Source organism: Thermobia domestica, chromosome 9 (genome assembly GCF_964235325.1).
Source record: "Thermobia domestica chromosome 9, izTheDome1.hap1.1, whole genome shotgun sequence".
Classification (NCBI taxonomy): domain Eukaryota; kingdom Metazoa; phylum Arthropoda; class Insecta; order Zygentoma; family Lepismatidae; genus Thermobia; species Thermobia domestica.
In genome coordinates this window covers 278,805,831-278,829,647 of record NC_137462.1, presented here as the reverse complement: position 1 = coordinate 278,829,647, position 23,817 = coordinate 278,805,831, and the positions used below count along the sequence as shown (strand labels likewise).

General features: G+C 37.1%; 1 long non-coding RNA gene across 1 annotated transcript; it reads left to right on the top strand.

Moving 5' to 3' along the window:
• The first annotated feature begins 3,728 nt into the window (after positions 1 to 3,728).
• Positions 3,729 to 12,845, top strand: LOC145694264 (uncharacterized). Its single transcript, XR_014132989.1, has 2 exons — positions 3,729 to 3,784; positions 10,730 to 12,845. It is a non-coding gene; the product is annotated as an uncharacterized LOC145694264 (long non-coding RNA).
• Positions 12,846 to 23,817: the final 10,972 nt, after the last annotated feature.

Genomic DNA, 23,817 nt, shown 5'->3' with positions numbered 1-23,817 from the left:
TTTCACTTTCACAAAAAGAATAATCAAAATAACCGGAAATTAAAATAACTTAAGAACAAGACAGAAGAAAAGATAAACAAACCAAAGTTATAGTAAGGAAGGAGAGAAAATAATAACATAAACAATATGAAATTGAAATAAATAGAAAAAATAATAACAAAAATTATCGCAAATTGAAATAGATGAAAACAAAAAAAGAATAGTAAATAAAAAGAAATAATAAGAACAGAAAAGGAACATAAAAATTGTAATCATCAGAAATAGGAGATAGAACAATCACAAATTAAAATAAATAAATGATAAAATAAGCAGAACATCAGAGAATTCAGTCAGGAAGTTTAAAAAGCGAAAAAAATGTGCCCGCCCCAAAGCATAGAAAAACGTTGTTATTTGTGAAACACAAAACATTAGCTGTATACTCCAAGGCGGTTTGAAGACGAACCTTGTCGTCTTGATATTTTCCGAGCGAACAATACATTGCTGAGGTAGAACATTCATACTTCTGTACACCGTCAATCCATTTTGTATATACAATTCATAGTTCATTATTCCAGCTTTTGGAGATGGGTAGGAGCAAGTTCGAGCGAGTTCTTTTGACTCGAAACAGACATCTTTAAGATTGAGTCGAGAACTCGGCTCGAACAATTTCCTGCAACAAATTGAGGTTAAGTTTCGAGTCGAGTTGAGCTAAATCGAGCCAAATCCTGTGTGTAATTTCAAGTACTTTCTTCACGTATCCTACATAGACAATATAATTATTATCAATGATATTACTACTGCTAGAACTTATTATTATTATTATTATTATTATTATTATTATTATTATTATTATTATTATTATTATTATTATTATTATTATTATTATTATTGTAACAACAACAACAACAACAACAACACAGCATATAAAGAGGAAAGACAGGCGGTTTATATCTGAATACCAAAATCCAAGGCGATTCTAGGAGGCAATGACACCGTTTACGAGCTTTTCGGTTTGAGTTCCGGAGAAGCAAGCATTCGGGCTCGAGCCGAAAATCATTAAAAGTTATAGGGCATCGGGAAAACATGTTCAAAAATACTCGGCCCGGATTTAGGAGTGTCAACGGCTCGAGCTGCTCGGGTCACAGCTCATTCACTATCGAGCTGAACCGAGAAGTTGGCCGAGCTTACAACTCATCCAACCGAGCCGGCTTGAGCCATGGGCTCAGTTGAGCCGAGTCAAACCGAGCCGAATGGACTCATTTCCACCCACCCTGCTAAAGCCATCGGCTCAATTGAGGTAGTATTAATTCAATTGTTCGTATGTATTTTAAATTGTGTTTGCTCAGTTTCTGTTCTTACTTAGTTGACATTTGTTCTGTCCTCCCTGCCCCTATAGTGAAAGCGGTTTCAGGATGAATCACATGATTGACAGGTGGACCGTGTGATAATGCACCACACCTGCAGAATGATTAATCCAATAAAGAAGACGGTGCGAAATTGCTCGATAATGAGCACTGTTTAAAACTGTACAGTGCGAAATCGCACGGAATCATTTTAATGGTTTTGGGTGACCACTTCCAATCTCTGCCAAATATAAATTTAGTACTATCGTAGAAATTAATAATGACGAAATTCTGTGTCAAAACCTCTTGCATACTGTGTGGAACATTGCATTTTTCTTCATCATATGGTGTTCCACCGATGTATAGTCCAAACAGTTTATAAGATAAGAAAAATCCCTAGCTATTACATTAAAACCTATTATTTCCGGCAGCAAAATATCTGAAGGTCTAACCTCTCTGAAATACAGACCAAATCTTAATAGCCCAAAACACTAAAACTTGATGACCCAATCACCCCAAACGAAATACTATCCAGCCCAATAAAATTTTCGTCAGGTCCAGTCACTTGGAAGGGCTTTAACGTGCCTCCAAACTTCGTGAAGGTCCAACTATTTCAACGACAGCCCAAATCTTGAACATTGCTACACTCCTAGTCGACAAAAAGTACTGTCAATTCCAATAAACATGTTTGCCAGAAATGTCATATTAGTGAAGTTGACCCCGACAAAAGAACCAGGAAAATCACTTTTCAAAAAGTTTAATAGCCCATATTTCGGAAACTATAATAGCCCAAACGCTAAAAGTTGCTGACCCAATCAGCCCAAACGAAGTACTACCCAGCCCAATAAAAATCTCGTCTGGCCCAAACACTTGGGGGGCTAACGTGAAGTTGGCCCCCCAAATTTTGTGAAGCTCTAATTCTGTTTCGAAAACAGCTCAAATCTTGAAACTTCCTAAACTGCTAGTCGAGACAAAGTACTGCCAATTCTAGTAAACATATTTGTCAGAAATGTCATATTAGTGAAGTTCGCCCCGACAAAAGAAGCAGGAAAATCACTTTTCAAAAAGTTTAATAGCCCATATTTCGGAAACTATAATAGCCCAAACGCTAAAAGTTGCTGATCCAATCAGCCCAAACAAAGTACTACCCAGCCCAATAAAAATCTCTTCTGGCCCAATCATTTGGGGGCTAATGTGAAGTTGGCCCCCCAAACTTTGTTAAGCTCTAATTCTGTTTCGAATACAGCCCAAATCTTGAAACTTCCTAAACTGCTAGTCGAGACAAAGTACTGCCAATTCTAGTAAACATATTTGTCAGAAATGTCATATTAGTGAAGTTCGCCCCGACAAAAGAAGCAGGAAAATCACTTTTCAAAAAGTTTAATAGCCCATATTTCGGAAACTATAATAGCCCAAACGCTAAAAGTTGCTGATCCAATCAGCCCAAACAAAGTACTACCCAGCCCAATAAAAATCTCGTCTGGCCCAATCATTTGGGGGCTAATGTGAAGTTGGCCCCCCAAACTTTGTGAAGCTCTAATTCTGTTTCGAAAACAGCCCAAATCTTGAAACTTCCTAAACTGCTAGTCGAGACAAAGTACTGCCAATTCTAGTAAACGTATTTGTCAGAAATGTTATATTAGTGAAGTTGGCCCCGACAAAAGAAGCAGGAAAATCACTTTTCAAAAAGTTTAATAGCCCATATTTCGGAAACTATAATAGCCCAAACGCTAAAAGTTGCTGACCCAATCAGCCCAAACGAAGTACTACCCAGCCCAATAAAAATCTCGTCTGGCCCAATCATTTGGGGGCTAATGTGAAGTTGGCCCCCCAAACTTTGTGAAGCTCTAATTCTGTTTCGAAAACAGCCCAAATCTTGAAACTTCCTAAACTGCTAGTCGAGACAAAGTACTGCCAATTCTAGTAAACGTATTTGTCAGAAATGTCATATTAGTGAAGTTGGCCCCGACTAAAGAAGCAGGAAAATCACTTTTCAAAAAGTTTAATAGCCCATATTTCGGAAACTATAATAGCCCAAACGCTAAAAGTTGCTGACCCAATCAGCCCAAACGAAGTACTACCCAGCCCAATAAAAATCTCGTCTGGCCCAAACACTTGGGGGGCTAACGTGAAGTTGGCCCCTCAAACTTTGTGAGGCTGTAGCTTTGTTTGCAGAGTAGCCCAAACGCTAAAAGTTGCTAGCCCAAACAGCCCAAATGAAGTACTTTCTGGCCCAATAAAGATCTCGTGTAGCCCAAACTTTTGGGGGGCCAACTTCACACAGGCTCCTTAATCGATGGAATAATTGGTTTAAAATATACGTATTTAAAAATACTACGCAAAGCGTGCATATTTGTTGTATTGTTGCATAAGAATTTTTGAATGATGTATCCATAGAAACATAATATTTAATATTTGTTTAGAGCTGCTTGTATCATTTACGATAATAGGCCAATCTCACAGTAAGTAGTATATAATTTCTGCATTGCATTGAAATGTTTAGCGATTATCTACCATTTGCACTTAGTTGAATATTTAGCGAAAGAAAAGTCTTAGTAACTTCCAAAATATAAATATATAAAATTTTAAAATAATTGGAAGAATTGTAGTTTTATTACAATATATATCCGACTTTCAAATGTCTTTATTCCTATTTTTCCTATTTTAAAAGTTATTTCAATTGACACCATAGATTAGGTTCCTTTGTCTTGCTCATATGCTGTTACTGTCTATAGCAATTTAGTCCTAAAATTAGTAAAATATTTTTGTGTATGTGTATTTAATAGAAAAGTAAGCTACTTTGCCTTGTACTAGGAGAAAATCAGAGGTATAAAGCAAGTATTATATATTACCCAGTGTAGACAGTGAAATGTTCTGGTGGTGGGGGGAGGATCCGTAATTTTTTCAAGGGGGCGGGATTTTTATACACTAAAAGCAAATTTAAAGTTTGTTTCAGAATATGAAAGCATCGTTAACTCAACATACATTATTATTATTATTATTATTATTATTATTATTATTATTATTATTATTATTATTATTATTATTATTATTATTAAAGTAGGCTGTGTTATATTCTGGAAATATGGGTGTTGACAGGTAGAAGTGAAGTGAAGGTAGAATCACAGTTTGAACGAAATATACCAATAATTAACTGTTCAAAAGGAAACAAAAATTGTTCGTGATAGTCCAGTTAAGACTTTTTGATATAGGCACAAATTATAAAATAAATAAATAAAACGAAAACTCGAAAGAATAAGTAAAATTAAATCATAGACTTTTATACAATAGTATAGTAAAGAAACGCAACTGTGTATATTTGGTCAAGTAAATGAGACTACCAAAGTGAATCATTAATATCAGCGTTTTAATTCTAAAACAAATGAAATCTTTCAGTTTTACGTCCCACGCTTATGCCGTGGAGGTTAAAGAAGACGGTGATGATGAGAAATGAATGAAATGGTGGAATGAAGAAAGTGGGAGAAAATGGGAGAACGTCGAGAAAACCCACGAACACGGTGCTTGTCCACCACAAAGATCACTTGGTGTGGGTTGGGATCGAACCAGAGATCCCACGCTCCAGAGGTGAACGCTCTATCAAATATGAATGTCACAAAAGCGTTTATCACTGAAACTATAGGCAATGAATCGAATCTGTTTTGTTAGACTACTTACGTGCTTAAAGCAGTTTTAGTATAGAGGGAATCAAATAAGAATTTTCATACAAGAGGATTACTCGTAATAAGAATCCACAACAAAAGTGCCAGAAGAACGTAATGGTGCCACATAATCTAATCTATAATAATAATAATAATAATAATAATAATAATAATAATAATAATAATAATAATAATAATAATAATAATAATAATAATAATAATAATAATAATAATAATAATAATAATAATAATCTATTTGGTTTCTTATGAATTTCACCAAACAATAATAGCCCACAGGTAGCTATAAATGAAATGCACAATTTCATGACGCTTTAGAAAAAAAAATACCTTCATTGTTTAATAATGTTAAATGTACTGGATTCAAATAATGGACGTTAACTTCCTGATAGATCTTTACTTGTCTGTTTCGATTACCTGTTTATGAGACTAAAATGTTTAAATGTTTTGCCAAGGTGAATCAGTAAATCACGTAGTTCAAGTGAAGTAAGGGAATGCCTCTTTTAAGTGTTTCACCTGCTGCTCCATGTACAGTTGGTTATCAAAATGATAGAGACAACTGAAAAGAGTACAACTTACCAGGTTAATATAGTGTTGGACTAAGTTTCGCTCTCAGAACAGGTCTGATGCTACGTGGAATGGAGTCACCGAGGTCCTCACGCAGTACGGAGTTTGTTCTAACACACTACCACCAAGTTTGAGGCTCTGCAGTTTCCGTCTGACCCTAGTCAATCCATACATTTAGCGTACTCTCAAATTCAGGTGTTTCTATTATTTTCACGACTGTCTGTAGTTCAACATATTTGCAATGGCAGTGCTGTGACCTAAGGATAGAGCATTTACATCTGGTGCAAGTGATTCCTGGTTCGATGCCAGGTCAGATGTTTTGGATAACATCATTCATGGGTTTTCTCGGAGTTGATCTCTCTTCTCCCACATTCTCATTCCACTAATCATTTCATAAATAATACTTTCATTAACCATCCATTTTTTCAACCTATAAATCCTGGTAAAAATTAACAACAACAAACCTAGGGACTTTCTGTCTAGGTTCTAGATTTTACTTGGACTGACAGGCGGACGCTTTTGGGTAGCAGAACTTTCCACCGCTTCTTTGTTATTCTTACTGTAAAAATGTTACGCAATAACCCGAAAGGAACCAAGATATTGGCAGGTTATTTCGAAATTGGCAATATTTTAATTATATACTAGATGTTGAAAAGTCCGTAGCCCAACCCAGAAAGAGTGCATGTAGAATGACGAAATTTTACAATTATTTTACATGCTCCTCCTAAAGTTTCATACACTTCCCTGCACGGGACTCCAATTTTTGCAGGGGCCGCGGTGGCTTAGTGGTAGAGCGTTTTCACCTCTGGTGCTTGGGATTCCAGATTCGATCCCAGCCCAAGTTAACTTTGTGGTGGACAAACACCGAGTGCGTGGGTTTCCTCGGGATTCTCCCGTTTCCTCCCACTTTCTTCATTCCACCATTTCATTCATTTCTCATCATCACCGTCTTCTTTAGCCTAACTGGCGTGGGACGTAAAACTCAAAGATTTCATTTCATTTTTCCAATTTTTGCAGACCAGCTAGAAAATATCTGAAGACTGTTCCTCCCAGAACTGTTCCGTACCACTAATAACCTACTTATTACATGCAAAATTAATTTCTTTCTAGTGTTGCTGAGTTTGAGGAATAAGTAATAATTTGAAGGAGCTAGATCTGGGGAATAAAGGGATAATCTAGACAAAGAAACCCTACATCATGCAATGTGTCAGTTGTGTTTGGTGTGTTCGATGGAAATTGGCATTGTCCTGAAGGAACATTTTTTTTTTTAAATCTTTTGCGGCGTTTTACTTCCGATTTCTTTTTCAGTTTTGTGAGCAAAGTCTGCATTAGGTGTCTGACCCCTGGACAGGTACTCCATGAGTACCACTCCATCTTTATCCCAGAAGAATGATGCAAAAACTTTCCAAACACAACCGACTTCTGTCTCCTGAATTTCGAGGGCGAGGGAACCTAAGTGTACCGCCATTGCATTGATTATAGTTTCGTTTCAGAATCGTAGTGCTACAACCAAGATTCGTGACAGAAATTGGTCGGCAATGCGGTCAAAATGAGAGGTGACTTCCCTTGATACCTTCACTGTTTCACGCTTTAGATCTGCTGACAGATTTTTGGTAACTCATTTTGCCAAGAACTTGACCATGCCCAAGTCATTAGAAATTATGCTACCGACGCGTCGACTAAAAAGGTCTACAATCTCTACCACGCGTTTTCCCGAGATTCTGCGATTTTCAAGAATGACGTCATGAATTTCATCGACAATTTCCGGGACAGTCTCTGTTTTTGGTCTTCCTGCACATGGAATATCATCTGTTGAGAAATTGCCACTTCTAAAGTGTGCCACCCATTTCTTTACCATTACATATGACAAAGGAGAGTCCTGTTGTGTTTCACTGATTTCTTCGTGAATTTGCTTCAATGACTTTCCTTGGTGGAAAAAAGAATTGATGGCAGCTGTAATCTCGATGTTCATGAAAATTCATTGGTTGAGCACACATGAGTAGGTCAGAGGTCTGAAAAAAAACAATAAATATTTCATTATTAATATCAAAATTGCATTTGTACATACAGAGATATGTTGTTATTGAAGTCATACAATTTCATCATCTACCTTCATTTTATCTTGAGAGACCCAGGTTTGATTCTCGGCAAAAGCTCAAGTGATTCGTTAATCATTAGGTCCCGTATCATATAGCCTCGCTGCTGAAAGGGACGTTAAACTCAAAATCATCTCATTTCATCTCTTATTTTACCTCCACTCCTTAATTGCGCTACGAATTTTTCATCAGCTCCTCGTATACATATATACTGGCCATATGCTACTAAACAGGAGCCTTCATTAATATTTTAAGCCCCTTCAAAATATACACTTTCAAACCTCACACACTTTTCTCAGTTCTACCCTGTTCCTAAAACAACTTTGTTGAAACCATTAAAACATGAGAAATCGCTAACAGCTACCTCCTCGCATTATCCACAGTCATATCTACAGTATAAAATTAATTTCTTTTGAAAGTTGATGTTGTCTTTAAGAAAAGCAAGAAGTGGCCAGGCTATAAGTCTGGATTGTAAGGAAGCTAAGGTACCTGAGTGAATTGCTGATTTGCCAAAAATAAGATACTTTACGTAAGACACAATGAAGTTACAACTACATTGAAGTGATCCAGCTGTCAATAATTAGTTACTTTCAGCTGCAGGAATTTTTTTATTCGTATGTAGTCTGATCAATAAAGACAGATCATTAGTGTTTATGAGGTAAATACAACAGCAAGGCACAGAAAAAGAAACATGTCTGTGTAGTGAGAGAAGTGACGAATAGATCGAGCAAGTTAGAAGGCCATGGCATCAGGAATGTGACTTTGGCAGCCGTTCAAGCACACGTAGTTTCATTTTCGCATAAGGCAATATGGAAGTGACACGCAAAGAACAGTACAGAAATTTTCTTGACTATCTTGCAAAGATCAACGTTCCGTGTGTACCCCCTCCTCCATATAGCCCTGATTTAACCCCTTGTGATTATTTTCTTCTTTCCAACTTTGAAGATGCACCTCCGGGGATGGTGTTTCGCATCTTCAGGGGCAATGTTGAAAGCTACGGAGGCGATTTTGAAGCATCTGTTCAAAAAACGACTTCCAGCATGTCTTTTATGACTGGCAAAAACATTGGGACAAGTGCATTGCATGTAATGGGGACTATTTTGAAAAAGACCATCAACATTTGGTACAGATAGTACAGGTAATTGTTTTATTCATTTATGATCATTCTATACTGATCAGCCCTTGTGTAATAATAACAGCATTAGTATTCCTAAGTGGCATTTACTATTATTAAAAATATTAACTTAAAACACCCTCAATAGTTCAAATCACCAACACTTTCCTTTGTACTTATTCTTGAGTCTTAATAAAAGTCTTGTCTTTTTTATAAACTATGCACTTTGTACACACATTTTAGTCAATAACCGGTTTAAGTCGCTCATTTCTTTATTTCATTAAAATCACAATTACTTACTTTTGGTCATGATTCCTTGTTGTTGCCGCCCCTGCTATTATTTTAGTGTTTCGGCTTCATAACTGGTTATGGTTCATAATAAACATTTCTGGAAATAACACGTTTTTTTTGACACTACTATTCATCCCATTTGAGGCTCGTAACAAAAATTAACTTCTTTTCTGTCTAGCATTTTCCCGTTCCAGAAAAAGAAAAATGCAAGCAAGTAAACAAACAAACAAACAAACAAAAACACTAATCTTGATAATGAGGGATTTTTTTTTTAAAAAAAGATACGTATTGTGTAAAGTGTAAGTGTTTACCCCAATTCGTTTATCTATTTATAACAATTCCGAAGTAGACAAGCGTTGTTTTTCTTATCACTTCTGCTTGTCCCGTTATCATTTTACCGCTCTGATACTTTCACTTTATAGATTGAATTTTCTCCTAAGTTGCATATTAATATGAAATTATTTTATGAATACAGTGAATTCTCATTCAATTCCCAGTCCCATTTCAACCATAGCTTCCTATTTCAACACAATTTCACAACCCTTTCTACCAAGAAAACGACAAATTCATTAAAAATATAATGTTATACTAAAACAAGTGTTTCTTACATTACTAATGCAGATAAGTGTAGTAAAGTGTTTTAAAACATGCAGAGGAACCATGAGAGTTACAATTAATTTTTCAAAAATATATTTACATACATTCTGTGCCTCCAGGACACTGTTGCCAGATTGAGCTACAAATAGCGGATTGGGCAATATTTGAACTGCCCTTGCTACCAAATTTTCAAATTGGACGACCCGCTAATTTTTGGGGTACTGTTAATTCTGCAGGCTCCAACTTTCTTACTTCCATACATGAAATCATAATTATTAGTTTTATGTAATACAATGAAATTTTGTTTCTTGAGTATTCTATTTACAATGAGCAATACTTTTACTAAGACTAACATATTCGATACTAGTTCAATTCTTGTTTTAGTAGTTTCTGATCTCCAGATCTGACAACACTAGACTTTTGTTGAGTTTGAGCTGTTGCAGTATCACTGACTGAGTTGCTGTCTCTGATAACACCTAGGTCCAATAGGTTTATGGAGCTCTGTAAATGCGAACATCCCAAATTTCATTATGTATTCTTCGAAATCAGAAAGGCCGCCCACTTTTTCCTATCACCGTCTATCCAGTTTATTGGACACTGCAGTCCTACTGCTCCTTACGTAGTACGGATTTTGCCTTTATACACAACCTTATTTCCAAAAGCTGTCCATCTGACCGTTGCCAACAGATATCTTATGTATTTACAACTCGGACTATTTCCATTAACTTATATATACCCTAATCCCTTAGCCACGAGAAAGATCATTTATCTACAATGAACAAAAGTTTCAGATTTCGTTCGGGATCAGAAAGCGATACTTAATAAACTTGCAACAAATAAATAAATAATTTATGGAAAACTTTCGGAAATCTGGTGAAGTAATTATATTACCTAGAAATCTAGCATTGTAAGTAACTGCAAAACATGATAACGATTACTACATCAAAGTCATGCAAACAATTTATACGCTACCATACTTTACGTTCATGAATACATATATTTCCATGACATAAATAATTTCTTTCTTCGTAACTTTCTCCTGAAGACATCCACTTTTATTTTCAGAAGTATATATCGATATAAAGTAGATGTCCCGAAGAATTTCATGGACTTCGACGAGATGTCCCCCCACTAATCAGTATAATACCGAGGAATTTGATGGACATGGACAAGATGTCCCCCAACTAACCAGTATAATACCGAGGAATTTGATGGACAAGGACAAATTGTCCCCCCACTAACCAGTATAATACCGAGGAATTTGATGGACATGGACAAGATGTCCCCCCACTAACCAGTATAATACCGAGGAATTTGATGGATATGGACAAGATGTCCGCCCACTAACCAGTATAATACCGAGGAATTTGATGGACATGGACAAGATGTCCGCCCACTAACCAGTATAATACCGATGAATTTGATGGACATGGACAAGATGTTCCCCCACTAACCAGTATAATACCGAGGAATTTGATGGACATGGACAAAATGTCCCCCCACTAACCAGTATAATACCGAGGAATTTGATGGACATGGACAAAATGTCCCCCCACTAACCAGTATAATACCGAGGAATTTGATGGACATGGACAAAATGTCCCCCCACTAACCAGTATAATACCGAGGAATTTGATGCACATGGACAAGATGTCCCCCCACTAACCAGTGTAATATCGAGGAATTTGATGCACATGGACAAGATGTCCGTTCACTAACCAGTATAATACCGAGGAATTTGATGGACATGGACAAGATGTCCGCCCACTAACCAGTATAATGCCGAGGAATTTGATGGACATGGACAAAACCAGTATAATACCGAGGAATTTGATGGACATGGACAAGATGTCCCCCCACTAACCAGTATAATACCGAGGAATTTGATGCACATGGACAAGATGTCCCCCCACTAACCAGTATAATACCGAGGAATTTGATGCACATGGACAAGATGTCCCCCCACTAACCAGTATAATACCGAGGAATTTGATGGACATGGACAAGATGTCCCCCCACTAACGAGTATAATACCGAGGAATTTGATGGACATGGACAAGATGTCCCCGCACTAACCAGTATAATACCGAGGAATTTGATGGACATGGACAAGATGTCCCCCCACTAACCAGTATAATACCGAGGAATTTGATGCACATGGACAAGATGTCCCCCCACTAACCAGTATAATACCGAAAAATTTGATGCACATGGACAAGATGTCCCCCCACTAACCAGTATAATACCGAGGAATTTAATGGACATGGACAAGATGTCCCCGCACTAACCAGTATAATACCGAGGAATTTGATGCACATGGACAACATGTCCCCCACTAACCAGTATAATACCGAAGAATTTGATTGACATGGACAAGATGTCCCCCCACTAACCAGTATAATATCGAGGAATTTGATTGACATGGACAAGATGTCCCCGCAGTAACCAGTATAATACCGAGGAATTTGATGGACATGGACAAGATGTCCCCAGACTAACCAGTGTAATACCGAGGAATTTGATGGACATGGACAAGATGTCCCCCCACTAACCAGTGTAATACCGAGGAATTTGATGGACATGGACAAGATGTCCCCGCACTAACCAGTATAATACCGAGGAATTTGATGGACATGGACAAGATGTCCGCCCACTAACCAGTGTAATACCGAGGAATTTGATGGACATGGACAAGATGTCCCCGCACTAACCAGTGTAATACCGAGGAATTTGATGGACATGGACAAGATGTCCGCCCACTAACCAGTGTAATACCGAGGAATTTGATGGACATGGACAAGATGTCCGCCCACTAACCAGTGTAATACCGAGGAATTTGATGGACATGGACAAGATGTCCTCCACTAACCAGTGTAATACCGAGGAATTTGATGGACATGGACAAGATGTCCCCCACTAACCAGTGTAATACCGAGGAATTTGATGGACATGGACAAGATGTTCCATCTTCATTATTTATACTAGTTACTTGGTAATGAAGTACTGTATTAACTCTTCAACTTGCCAGAATTATACTGAGGTCTTAACATGTCGTCTGAACTAACCACTGTCATATAAATTTATTTTTTAGAGTGAGAAAGATCTCCACTTTGTGTTTGTACATTTATTTTGTAATCTCAATTAATGTTATTAATAAACCTTGTTCTGTGCTTATATTCTATTTACTTGTTTTGTTTTATATATTATTTAATATGAATAATTATGTATAAAGATTATATATGTGATAAAGTTCAGAGACTTGGGCTTTATGCAAGTTAGAAAAATATTTGAATCGATTTTTGTTAAAAGTGCATATGTAACTTTTTTTTTTTTTTTTACGATTTTCACTTTTTTTTTTAATTGAGCATTTTAGAGGTAGTAGCAACGATTTGTGTTAAAAGGAAGTGTATTGCTTGGAACGGGTTGAAAATATAAGCCATTGAATTATTATAATATAACATATTATTATAATAGTATATTATGATATATTATAATATATTAAAGTGCCCTGTTGGTCGGTCTATCAGCTGTGCTGGAATCTGGATAAACGCTCAGGAAATTGGGGAATAAAATTTAAAGAAAACTAGCTTGGTTTGAAAATAAAATATCTCACAATTAAGATAATATTTTCTTATACAATGCTACTTACTTGCATTCTCAACCATACCTCGTCGCAGAACATAAAGTCCACCTAAAGTTATAATTGTCTGCTCTGGCGTTACACTAGTTAAAGATCAGGCTCAACTTTGAAGCCACAGTTTTAGATCCCTTAAAAGATGAGGTGAGAAAATTTCACTTTTTTTTTTCTGGCACAATATTAAAGCTTGCAGGATTTTTATTTAGCATGTATGTGGCCAAGGTATATTCCAGCATTAACCTCAGTATTTCCCGATATGGATTCAAAATGCTTTACAAGTCGGAGTAAGGCAAACAGAGACGACAAGTGTTAATTCAGAACTCATCCTGACAGAGATTATATTTTTTAAAGTAATTTTTGGGAGAAAATGTTTGCTTTCAAATTATTATTATTCCTACTAATTATTATTATTAGTATCTCTGTCTTTCATTAATATACTACCAATGTAACAGTGTCTAAAATATTAGTTATATTTAAAAAAAAAATCTTGTTTCACATTTTATGTCACTCCGTTTTCTGTTAAAAGGGCGTATGTGTCCAACGTTTAATATTTTTTGTAGATTGAACCATAATTTACAGTTACATCCCAGGCACGTAGCCAGAATTTTGTGAAAGGAGGGGTGCGTGACATGAAATACTGTGGTCATCACACCAGGGGCTCGATCATTCTGAATTATTTTACTGGAATATATATTGGTTCTTTTAGCCAGGATTTCGTAACAGGAGGGGGGGATATGAAATTCTGAAGGCCCAGAAGCTCGAATAATCTAAACTACTTTACTATCAACATATATTTGTTTGTTAGCACAATAAAATGAGGATATGTTGGTAAGTATTTTAATAACAAACTGTGAAGAAATCTCGAGCAAAATAATAATAATAATAAAAGTATATATTGAAAAAGATTATACAATGTTTACGTCCTTCCTCTGTTTATTCAAATATAACACTTTTCCTTTCATTATGACCTCAACTATTATAAAAGGTACATATTCACTATTATAAAAAGTACATACTCAATAATGTCTTGTAAAATATTTTATAATATCTGCGTTCCTTTCTTTGTTAAATCAAATGTTAACAGAACTTTCTTTCCACATATTTTTTTGTTTTTATTATTCCGTCAACTACAGTCTGTTCCAAATGACAGATTAAAGGAGCAGTAGAAAATTGTTTTTGAAATAACATGTTTGATACTGCAAGGATGCGATGACGAAAATTATGATAAAAAATGTCTACAATGTTACAGAACGGCACTAGGCTTTCCGAAGCTTGAAATCTTCCTGATTAGAAATTCTGAAAAATCGATAACTTTTCTAGAAATTTCAAATTTCCTGACTCTTTTAGGATATCTCTCTCACTTCGCCACCATGTATTTCAAGTAATACAAATCTCCTCATAAAAAGAGTAGCCAAAAGCTTCCTGTAGTTTATTTTTAACTTTGATCCTTCTTTTTCTCATTTCAGAGCTCCCTCGTGGCTAAGTGGTTAGCGTACGCGCCTTTTGCGTGGAAGACCCGGGTTCTATTCCCGGCGGGAGCTCATGTGCTTCAGATTCCACGTTAATCAGTAGGTCCACGTCTCATATAGCCTCGCTGCTGAACTGGACACTAATAAAATCAACTCAATTAACTCAACTCTTTTTCTCATTTCGTTTTGTTTTATCCATCCTTATTTTTTTATTTCTGGTCTCGAAGGGGGGGGGGTCCGGACCCGCCCCTGGCTACGTGCCTGTACATCCTATATAGCTAATAACAATCAGTAACCATGTACATTTACACATATGTTTTTCAGTCGAACCGATTCGTGAAAAAACAGTTTTTTTTTGCCATTTCCCGAAAATTGTGTTTACTGCACATACGCCCTTTTAACAGAAATCGATTCATTTAGAGAGCCTGGAAATGTTGTGTTTTAGGAAGATGAAGAAGATAAAATGGACAGAGAGAGTAACAAACTAAGATGTTTTGGAAGAGATAAGAGAGAAGCGAACGCTTATAATCAGCATCCTTCGTAGGAAGGGCAATTGAATTGGACACATCTTGCGAGAAAAAAATACTCAGCCAAAAGTCAGAATACTTAATAATAATAATAATAATAATAATAATAATAATAATAATAATAATAATAATAATAATAATAATAATAATAATAATAATAATAATAATAATAGTCAACAAAAGTTTACTTTTTTTCGTTAACTGGTATGAGAACAGCTACTCTTTATGTTTTCGGGTGTGCTGATAAGGAAAATGTTAATGAAAATGCAAGATTAGCTCTCGTTTTGAAGTCATCATAATTTTACGTTATTGCCTATATAAGCTTATCCGTGTATTTACCTTGTTGTTATCCCTCGGAGGAAGGTCACTGAAGGCGCAACCGCTTTGCCTGACGTTTGTAGTTTTCTGCTGGTGATTCCCTGATTAGTGTCCAACAATAATCGGCCAACATTGATGCATTCCACTTTCCCTGGTATCTCATTTCCATGTCCGAAATTTGCTGGTGGAAGCGTTCCCCGTGCTCGTCGCTTACAGCACCACAGTTGTCAGGAAAGAAGTCTAAGTGGGAATCTAAGAAATGTAACTTTAAAGACATGTCACACTCCAGTTTATCGTAGCAGTGCAGAAGATTTGCCACAAGATCCTTATAGTTTTCTGTTCTCTTATTTCCTAAAAAGTTTGTTGATACTTGAACAAAGGCATCCCAAGCTAACTTTTCATCACCTGTCAGGATGGTGTTGAAATGCTCATCTTTGTACAGTTTAAGTATCTGGGGACCCACAAAAATCCCCTCTTTTATTTTCGCCTCACTAAGACGTGGAAATTTCTTGCGCAAATAGAGAAATGCTTCCCCAGTTTTGTCCATGGTCTTAACAAAGTTTTTCATTAGGACCAGTTTTACATGAAGAGCAGAAAGAATTATGTTCTTGGATTCGATAAGTGCTTCGTGCATAACATTATAACGTCCTGGTTCAAATGATTGACGATTAGGCCAATCTTTCTTTTTATAATGATGTGCTTTGGCGCGGCTATCCCAGAGGCACAGGAAGCAACAGTAATTGGTGTAGCCCTGTTGTAGCCCAAGTAATATGCCTATGTCAGCTCAATGGAAATCTGCCATTTAAACTTGTCATAGTTCAATCGCAATAATAATTGTTTCATGTTATCATATGTTTCCTTCATGTAAGGTGCATACCCAATCGGAATAGATGGTAGCACGTTGCCATTATGCAGGAGGACACACTTGAGACATATTTTGGAGGAGTCGATGAACAACCTCCACTCATCATTTTTGTAGTCATTACCCATAGCTGCCATTAGTCCCTCTACATCACTACAAAATACCAAGTTCTTTTCACTTTCGAAAAATGGAAGGAATGACATGGCTGTTACGGAATGCAGTCACATTTACCGTCTTATCAAGGCAATTCCACTGTTGTAGTCTTGACGCCAACTGTTCAGCTTTATCTTTCGGCAATTCCAGATCTCTCACTAGGTCATTAAGTTCACACTGTGTTATTTTGTGATTCTCTGTATACTCATCGTTACACGCAAAATCAGGATCTTTCGAAGAACTGGGTTTTGAAGGTGATGGTGCAGCACTAGTTTCACTACCGCCCTCGTCACTATCACAATCAGGTGGAACAGGAACAGGCAGTCCATCTCTGTGAGCCATTGGTCGCATGGCCGTCAGTATGTTTGGAAATATCAAGGAAGACTTTTTATTCTTGGAAATACCATGTGTTAGCGGAGTCGTCATACAAAAGTAACAATTATCCACATGGTTTGATGGTTCTCGCTAGATCATGGGTATAGCAAAGCCCATGGAAGGTCTTTTACGGTTTAACCACGAACGAAGACTCGAGACACAAGATGTGCAACATACATGAGGAGCCCAGGGCTTGTCCTGGTCCCCGATTTCACTTCCAAAGTACAGTCTGTACGCCTTCCTAATATATGGCGTTATTAGCTCCTTTGCGATTTCAATGTAGTCTGTCCGTAAATGTAACAAAAATAGTTAGTACTCTTTTTCATTTGCGAGGCATATTGAATCACAGGAATTACCATGACCACACGCACTAACTACACTTCAATAACACGTTCTTCCAGCACAAGAACACAACACAGCTTGTAACAGACAAAAAACTACGCTTAAATGAAACATGCTTCACTCCTCCCTTCCCTTCAAGGGCGCCCATCAGGGGGGGGGCAAGGTGGGGCACTCGTCCCCCCCTTTAGAGGAAATTGTGCTTGGGAAGATCGAAAACCCAATAGATATTTTAGAATAGTTACCGCAAAATTTGAGATACATTTGAAATGTCGCTTATACTTGCCCCCCTTGGAAACCACAACATGGGCGCCCTTCCTTCTCCTTTCCCTCCCCGTTGTTGCTACGAGCCTGGGCTAAAAATAGCGACAAAATACACACAGTTATTGTTGCCTGTAGGAAATTTAATCACTTTGTTTACAATCAGCGGGATTTGAAGCTTATATGGGAAGAGATTGACAATGAATGCTAATAAAATATAATAAATATAATTAAATGCACCCCCTTTAACTTGGAAACGAGAGCTAATTCCAGTTTTTCATTGTCGTTTTTTTTTTTCGTCGTTCGTTGTTTCAAATGTGTAATAACTAACAACACAATCAACCACGTACTGTAATGCAGGTCCGGGAACAAGGATCCAGTCGATGCCGTAGCAACGGAGCCCAAGGTCTCAACGGGGACCCGAATGTGTGGACATATTATAGAGAAAACATCTTTTGATGCATCATTGATCGGTTATCCGAAACTTTCGGAGAATTTATTCCGAAAACTTAACTGGAATAAACTGGTTGTCTTACGCAACCGAGGCATATAAAGATGGGAGTTACATAACAGACCAAAGGAAGAAAACAGTGGCGTAGTGGTTAGCGCGTTCGCCTCTGGTTCTAAGGTTCCTCAATACATGACTGTACAAGACATTCCACTGTTGATTTCCTCTTTAGAAGCCAAAATTGCTTAAAAAGAAAATGAAAACAAATACGAAACAGACCAAGGCTCGGAGCCCGGGCTGGTCCCACGGCCCTGACTGTATTTATAATAATAGCACTTAAAAACCAGATGGGCTCGTATTTATTTCTTTTTATTAAGTGCCTATAGTATTCGCGCCGAGTCGTGAAGCTTGACCTAGATCTACCAGTTTCATCACCCGATAAAGCGCGAGGGTGTGTTCCGGCCGTCAACCCCCATCCATTTTGACGGAAGACATCTCTCTAGAGTACAGTATTGTCGGATTGGCGCCAAGTTCCGTTTTGTGAATTGTTTTTTTCTTGCGTTATGTTTTCCTTGTTACTATTCGTGTTACTGTTTTAGAATAATTGTTAGAGTGGTTATTATTGTGCAGTGTTATTATTGGTATAGTTTAAATGCTTTTTAAAAATACTTATTTACTATGTTTTCAAATACTTATTTACTATGTATTTGGCAACATTGTTAGTGAATTTCAGCTGTTTTACGTTTCCCCAAGTGTGCGCTCGGGAAGCGGCTTCACGAAATGTACCGAAGTTTTCCGATATGTCGGAGCTCAAGCAAAATATTTCTATGATTGGTTTAGAGCCCAAGCTTCATAATGGTGCGAGTACTATAGCTACTCCCCCCCAAAAATAGTACTGCAGTAACAACCTGGACTTTAATATCGCAGGCGTTGCTTAGGAAATACGAACACGATGTTTTCCACCAAAAACTTACTTGGCCGGGGTTCGAACCAGGGACCCCACATACAGAGATAAGCGCTCTACCATTGAGCCACCGTGCCCCTACAGTATACAGTATGTATGTACACTCATGTCCAAAATGATTGTCGCATATATGTAACTGTCTTCTTGTAAGAATATAATTTGGTGATGATGTTGCAGGTCACTTTTAATACTGATACTATGTGTATAATCGGGGAAGTATATTTAGGGTAAATTTCATAGCAAAAGAATTATAAATACGAAAATTAGAATGAGTAAAACAAAATGTTGCTAAATGGAGACGAAAGTTTTATTTTCATTTTATTGTTCTTATTTACCGCTCTTTTGACATGAAATTTGCCACATATATGTCTTTGCCGATTATACACATACTAACATTATAAGAAATACCAGGCGGATTCGTTATCAAATTATATTCCTACAACATATTTATAGACATGCGACAATAATTTTGGACATGAGTGTACATGTACTATATACATAAACATGCATAGTAGAGCCTCTTGGTTGGAAAGGATATAGTTGCTATTTACATTATACATAGACCTAGAAATTTATTAGTCGTGACCTGCAAAACCTGTAAAAGTCAGAGAATTTATGCTCGCCAAATAAGTGGGTACTCTAATTCAGTAAGTTTTCTTTCCTTCCGATTAAATCTTAGTTATTACCCATGTGACTTCAGTCAAGATCAAGATGAGACTTCACTACTGGCCACCGGACTTGTACAATACGAATCAAAAAACCTGCAACATGAAAGTTTAAGTTCATTGTGAAACTACGCCAACAACATAGGCAACCAACCTAACGTCTTTGTGGCACTGATCACGCCAGGATAACCTTCGGCTTCGTCCCCCTGCACACTTCGTTTGGAGCAAGAAATGCATAGACCACGTGACTACAAACCACAAATTTCTCACAAGATGGAGTAATAGATTGAGGTTCTTCTCATTTCTCTTCTCATTTTACATCCTCAGTTTTAAAGAGAGAGAAAGAGAAAAAGGTCAACGTGATAAAAACTAAATAAAGAGGAATATGTGAAATATAAAGGAAAAGAAAACGTGCGCATATATTGACAAATGACACATGCACTTCAAAGGAGACCATCTCAAATTTTGTTATGAACCATATATAATAACTGTGAGAATCAGCAAACCACAAAGACATAATTACACACAGTAAGTGTTATACAACACATATTTATTTAAACAAATAAAAATGCTTGCAGAAAGCTGAAAATGTCTTTAAAATCTCAACCATAACTGAAACAAGAGATTACTTCTCTATTGTTTTTCTTCGTAGCATCCATCTAAATGGAGAAATGAGAAAGAGATAACATCTTAAGAGATTCGCACGTATACAATATCGGAAACTGCTAAATGGAAAAAAGTACCGTCTTTGGCTGGGATTCGAACCCAGAACCTTAGTGTTAGAAATCCAACACTCTACCGATGTAGCTAGTCTGACATTAATACCCTGTTCCTCCATCATTACCTATGAAAGATGGAATGGAGTCTGCAGAAAACTACGTCTAACATGTCCACGACAGACCGCCTATAACCTATGTCTAATTGGTACTTAAAAAAGCTAGTTCTACACGTGCATAGAAAAGTAAAATCAAATGAGTAGTTAGTACACATCACTTTGTCTGTCTCACTCTATCTCTGACTATAGAAATAGAGGAAGAAGAAAAAAAATATAGAGGTTGAGAATACAGAAGAACAAGCAAAAATATAAGTTGCAGGAAAATGAATATCAAGGAGAGAGAGAGAGACATAGAGACAGAGAGAAAAATAGAGGGAACGGAGCAAATGATTTAATATACATCGGAAAAGAAGATTCACAACTGTGCTATACATTTAATGTATTGAATACTCTGCAGGCCCGTATCCACGGGGGGCTAGGGGGGCCGCCCCCCATAACTTTGGCTGGCCCCAATAAAGGTTTCACGATAGGCTTGCAAATAAACTATAATATGGTGATGAAGTATAATATGATTGGGTCGGGCTCCCCCTAACTTCGGCCGCCCCCCCCCCTAAATTTGTGGGCTGGCTACGGGCCTGATACTCTGTTTCTTCTAAATTGCTTGCTAGATGACAAATATTAATTTGTAAAAACGTAGCAAATGCCCGCGTTGTCTTGTTTTCTCACTATTTCAGTAATAGTGGAAAACGCGGTTTATGCAACATAATAAATTACTAATTTTCCCACAACAACCATGTAGATGTTGTTGATGATTTTGAGTTTAACGTCCGTTCAGCAGCGAGATTATATGAGACGTTGACCTACTTATTAACGTGGAATTCGAACCATATGAGCTGCTGCCGGGAATCGAAGCAACCATGTACTGTTGGTAAGAAATTTCTAAGCAAAAGAAAAAACTGATCAGCAAAATACATAAAACGATAGTCCTGCAAACTATTACTTAAAGAGAATTTATTGTAAAATCAATACATCCATGTGGCGGTATATAGTCGTAAAGTGATTAGAAAACTTAATATTAAACTGTCGATCACATTGTTTTACTTATTTGAATTCAATGTCGTATAGATTCGGTTTTAGCTCTAGATTTCAGCGTTCTCACTTCGATTCTTAACTTGTTGGAAATATGCATTAATCGAAATTATAAAAACATACGAAATTTAACTAGCTAAAAGAAGAGAATAACATAAAAATCCGGATTAGAGTACGTCGTCGCCAACATGTGCTTTTATTTCAGGGAGCATAAAGTCGGGAAGATCAACATTTTTTTTACCATTAAATCGGCCTATAATTCGATGGATACCACCTAACCTGCAGTCTCGCATATCCATCCCCAACAGTGAATCGTCACATGACCCATTCGCGCTGAACGGGCCATATATTGTGGATCAAACCGTCTTCCAGATGGGCGATACACACGTGTTGGCCCAAAATTTCCAGTGGAAAATATTTGTTCATCTGTAAAGACAACAGTGTCCCAGTGACAAGTAATATTTAGCTCTGCAAACGCCAGTCTATCGACTTTGTGATCTTCTGTCAATCTCTCCTTAACAGCAGCCCGGAAGGACCTTAAGCCTGCGGCCCGAATTCGCCGTCGGACTGTAGTTACATAATTTGGAAAGGCGGTAGACTGTTGCAGTTTTCGGGCACACATGAAAGGCTGTCGACAGCATTGATCAACTAATCGTTGGTCTTGTGTCGGTGAGGACACTCGTGGCCGACCACTTCCAGATTTTCGAGTTAGGCTTCCAGTTTCCTCATATTTTTTCCACCACCTGAACGCTGTTGCACGATGCACGCCTAATCGAGCGCCTGCTTCAGGAACACTCAATCCCGCATGTTCAATTAGAGCGATAACACTCTCGCGTACAGAATGATCATATTGCGCCATCCTTACACACCAAAGTAAAAGTGCTAGAAAGTCTTTGAATATAGGATAATGCAACATATTGCTATACATGACGTCGTATTATGAAAGGCCTGCGTAGAAGAAGTAGATGTGCCTGTAATCAACTGTTGTTGCACGCAAAAATACTCACTCACTGTTAGTAACAAAATATTTTCCATTTTTTTAAATCCAATACATTAGAATATAGTAGCAGTTACTATTTTTTAAGAACATAACTTCCAGCGAGTGGTGGGCATAAACAAAAACTCGTAACTATGCAACAGTTAACTTCCATCAAAACCCACGAAGCACTTTACAGATTTAATCTGATTTATTTGTGCAATTTAGATACATATAAGATTACAACTTGTCCGGGAAATTTGTTTATACTCGTCTAAAACAGTTCTATTCTATTATTCGCCACTCGTATACATTATATGACAAACAACAAAACAGAAACAAGTAAAGTGCAAATACTATAGACAATATTTATCAAAACGTACTAGAGGTTTAAGATATAGCCGAGCGGTTTAGTAGAGTAGTCCACTACCTCCGCCTTCTCGTGTTCAAACCCACCTGAGGTTTGTGTCTATTCTCTGTTTTTTTTTTCTTGTGCTTTCACAACGAACGTTTTTTCTATAATTTCTATAAGCTATGACTTGCAAACCCTAAAGAAAATACACATGTTTATTGTAATACTCTAATCCGGATTTTTATGTTATTCTCTTCTTTTAGCTAGTTAAATTTCGTATGTTTTTATAATTTCGATTAATGCATATTTCCAACAAGTTAAGAATCGAAGTGAGAACGCTGAAATCTAGAGCTAAAACCGAATCTATACGACATTGAATTCAAATAAGTAAAACAATGTGATCGACAGTTTAATATTAAGTTTTCTAATCACTTTACGACTATATACCGCCACATGGATGTATTGATTTTACAATAAATTCTCTTTAAGTAATAGTTTGCAGGACTATCGTTTTATGTATTTTGCTGATCAGTTTTTTCTTTTGCTTAGAAATTTCTTACCAACAGTACATGGTTGCTTCGATTCCCGGCAGCAGCTCATATGGTTCGAATTCCACGTTAATAAGTAGGTCAACGTCTCATATAATCTCGCTGCTGAACGGACGTTAAACTCAAAATCATCAACAACATCTACATGGTTGTTGTGGGAAAATTAGTAATTTATTATGTTGCATAAACCGCGTTTTCCACTATTACTGAAATAGTGAGAAAACAAGACAACGCGGGCATTTGCTACGTTTTTACAAATTAATATTTGTCATCTAGCAAGCAATTTAGAAGAAACAGAGTATCAGGCCCGTAGCCAGCCCACAAATTTAGGGGGGGGGGCGGACGAAGTTAGGGGGAGCCCGACCCAATCATATTATACTTCATCACCATATTAT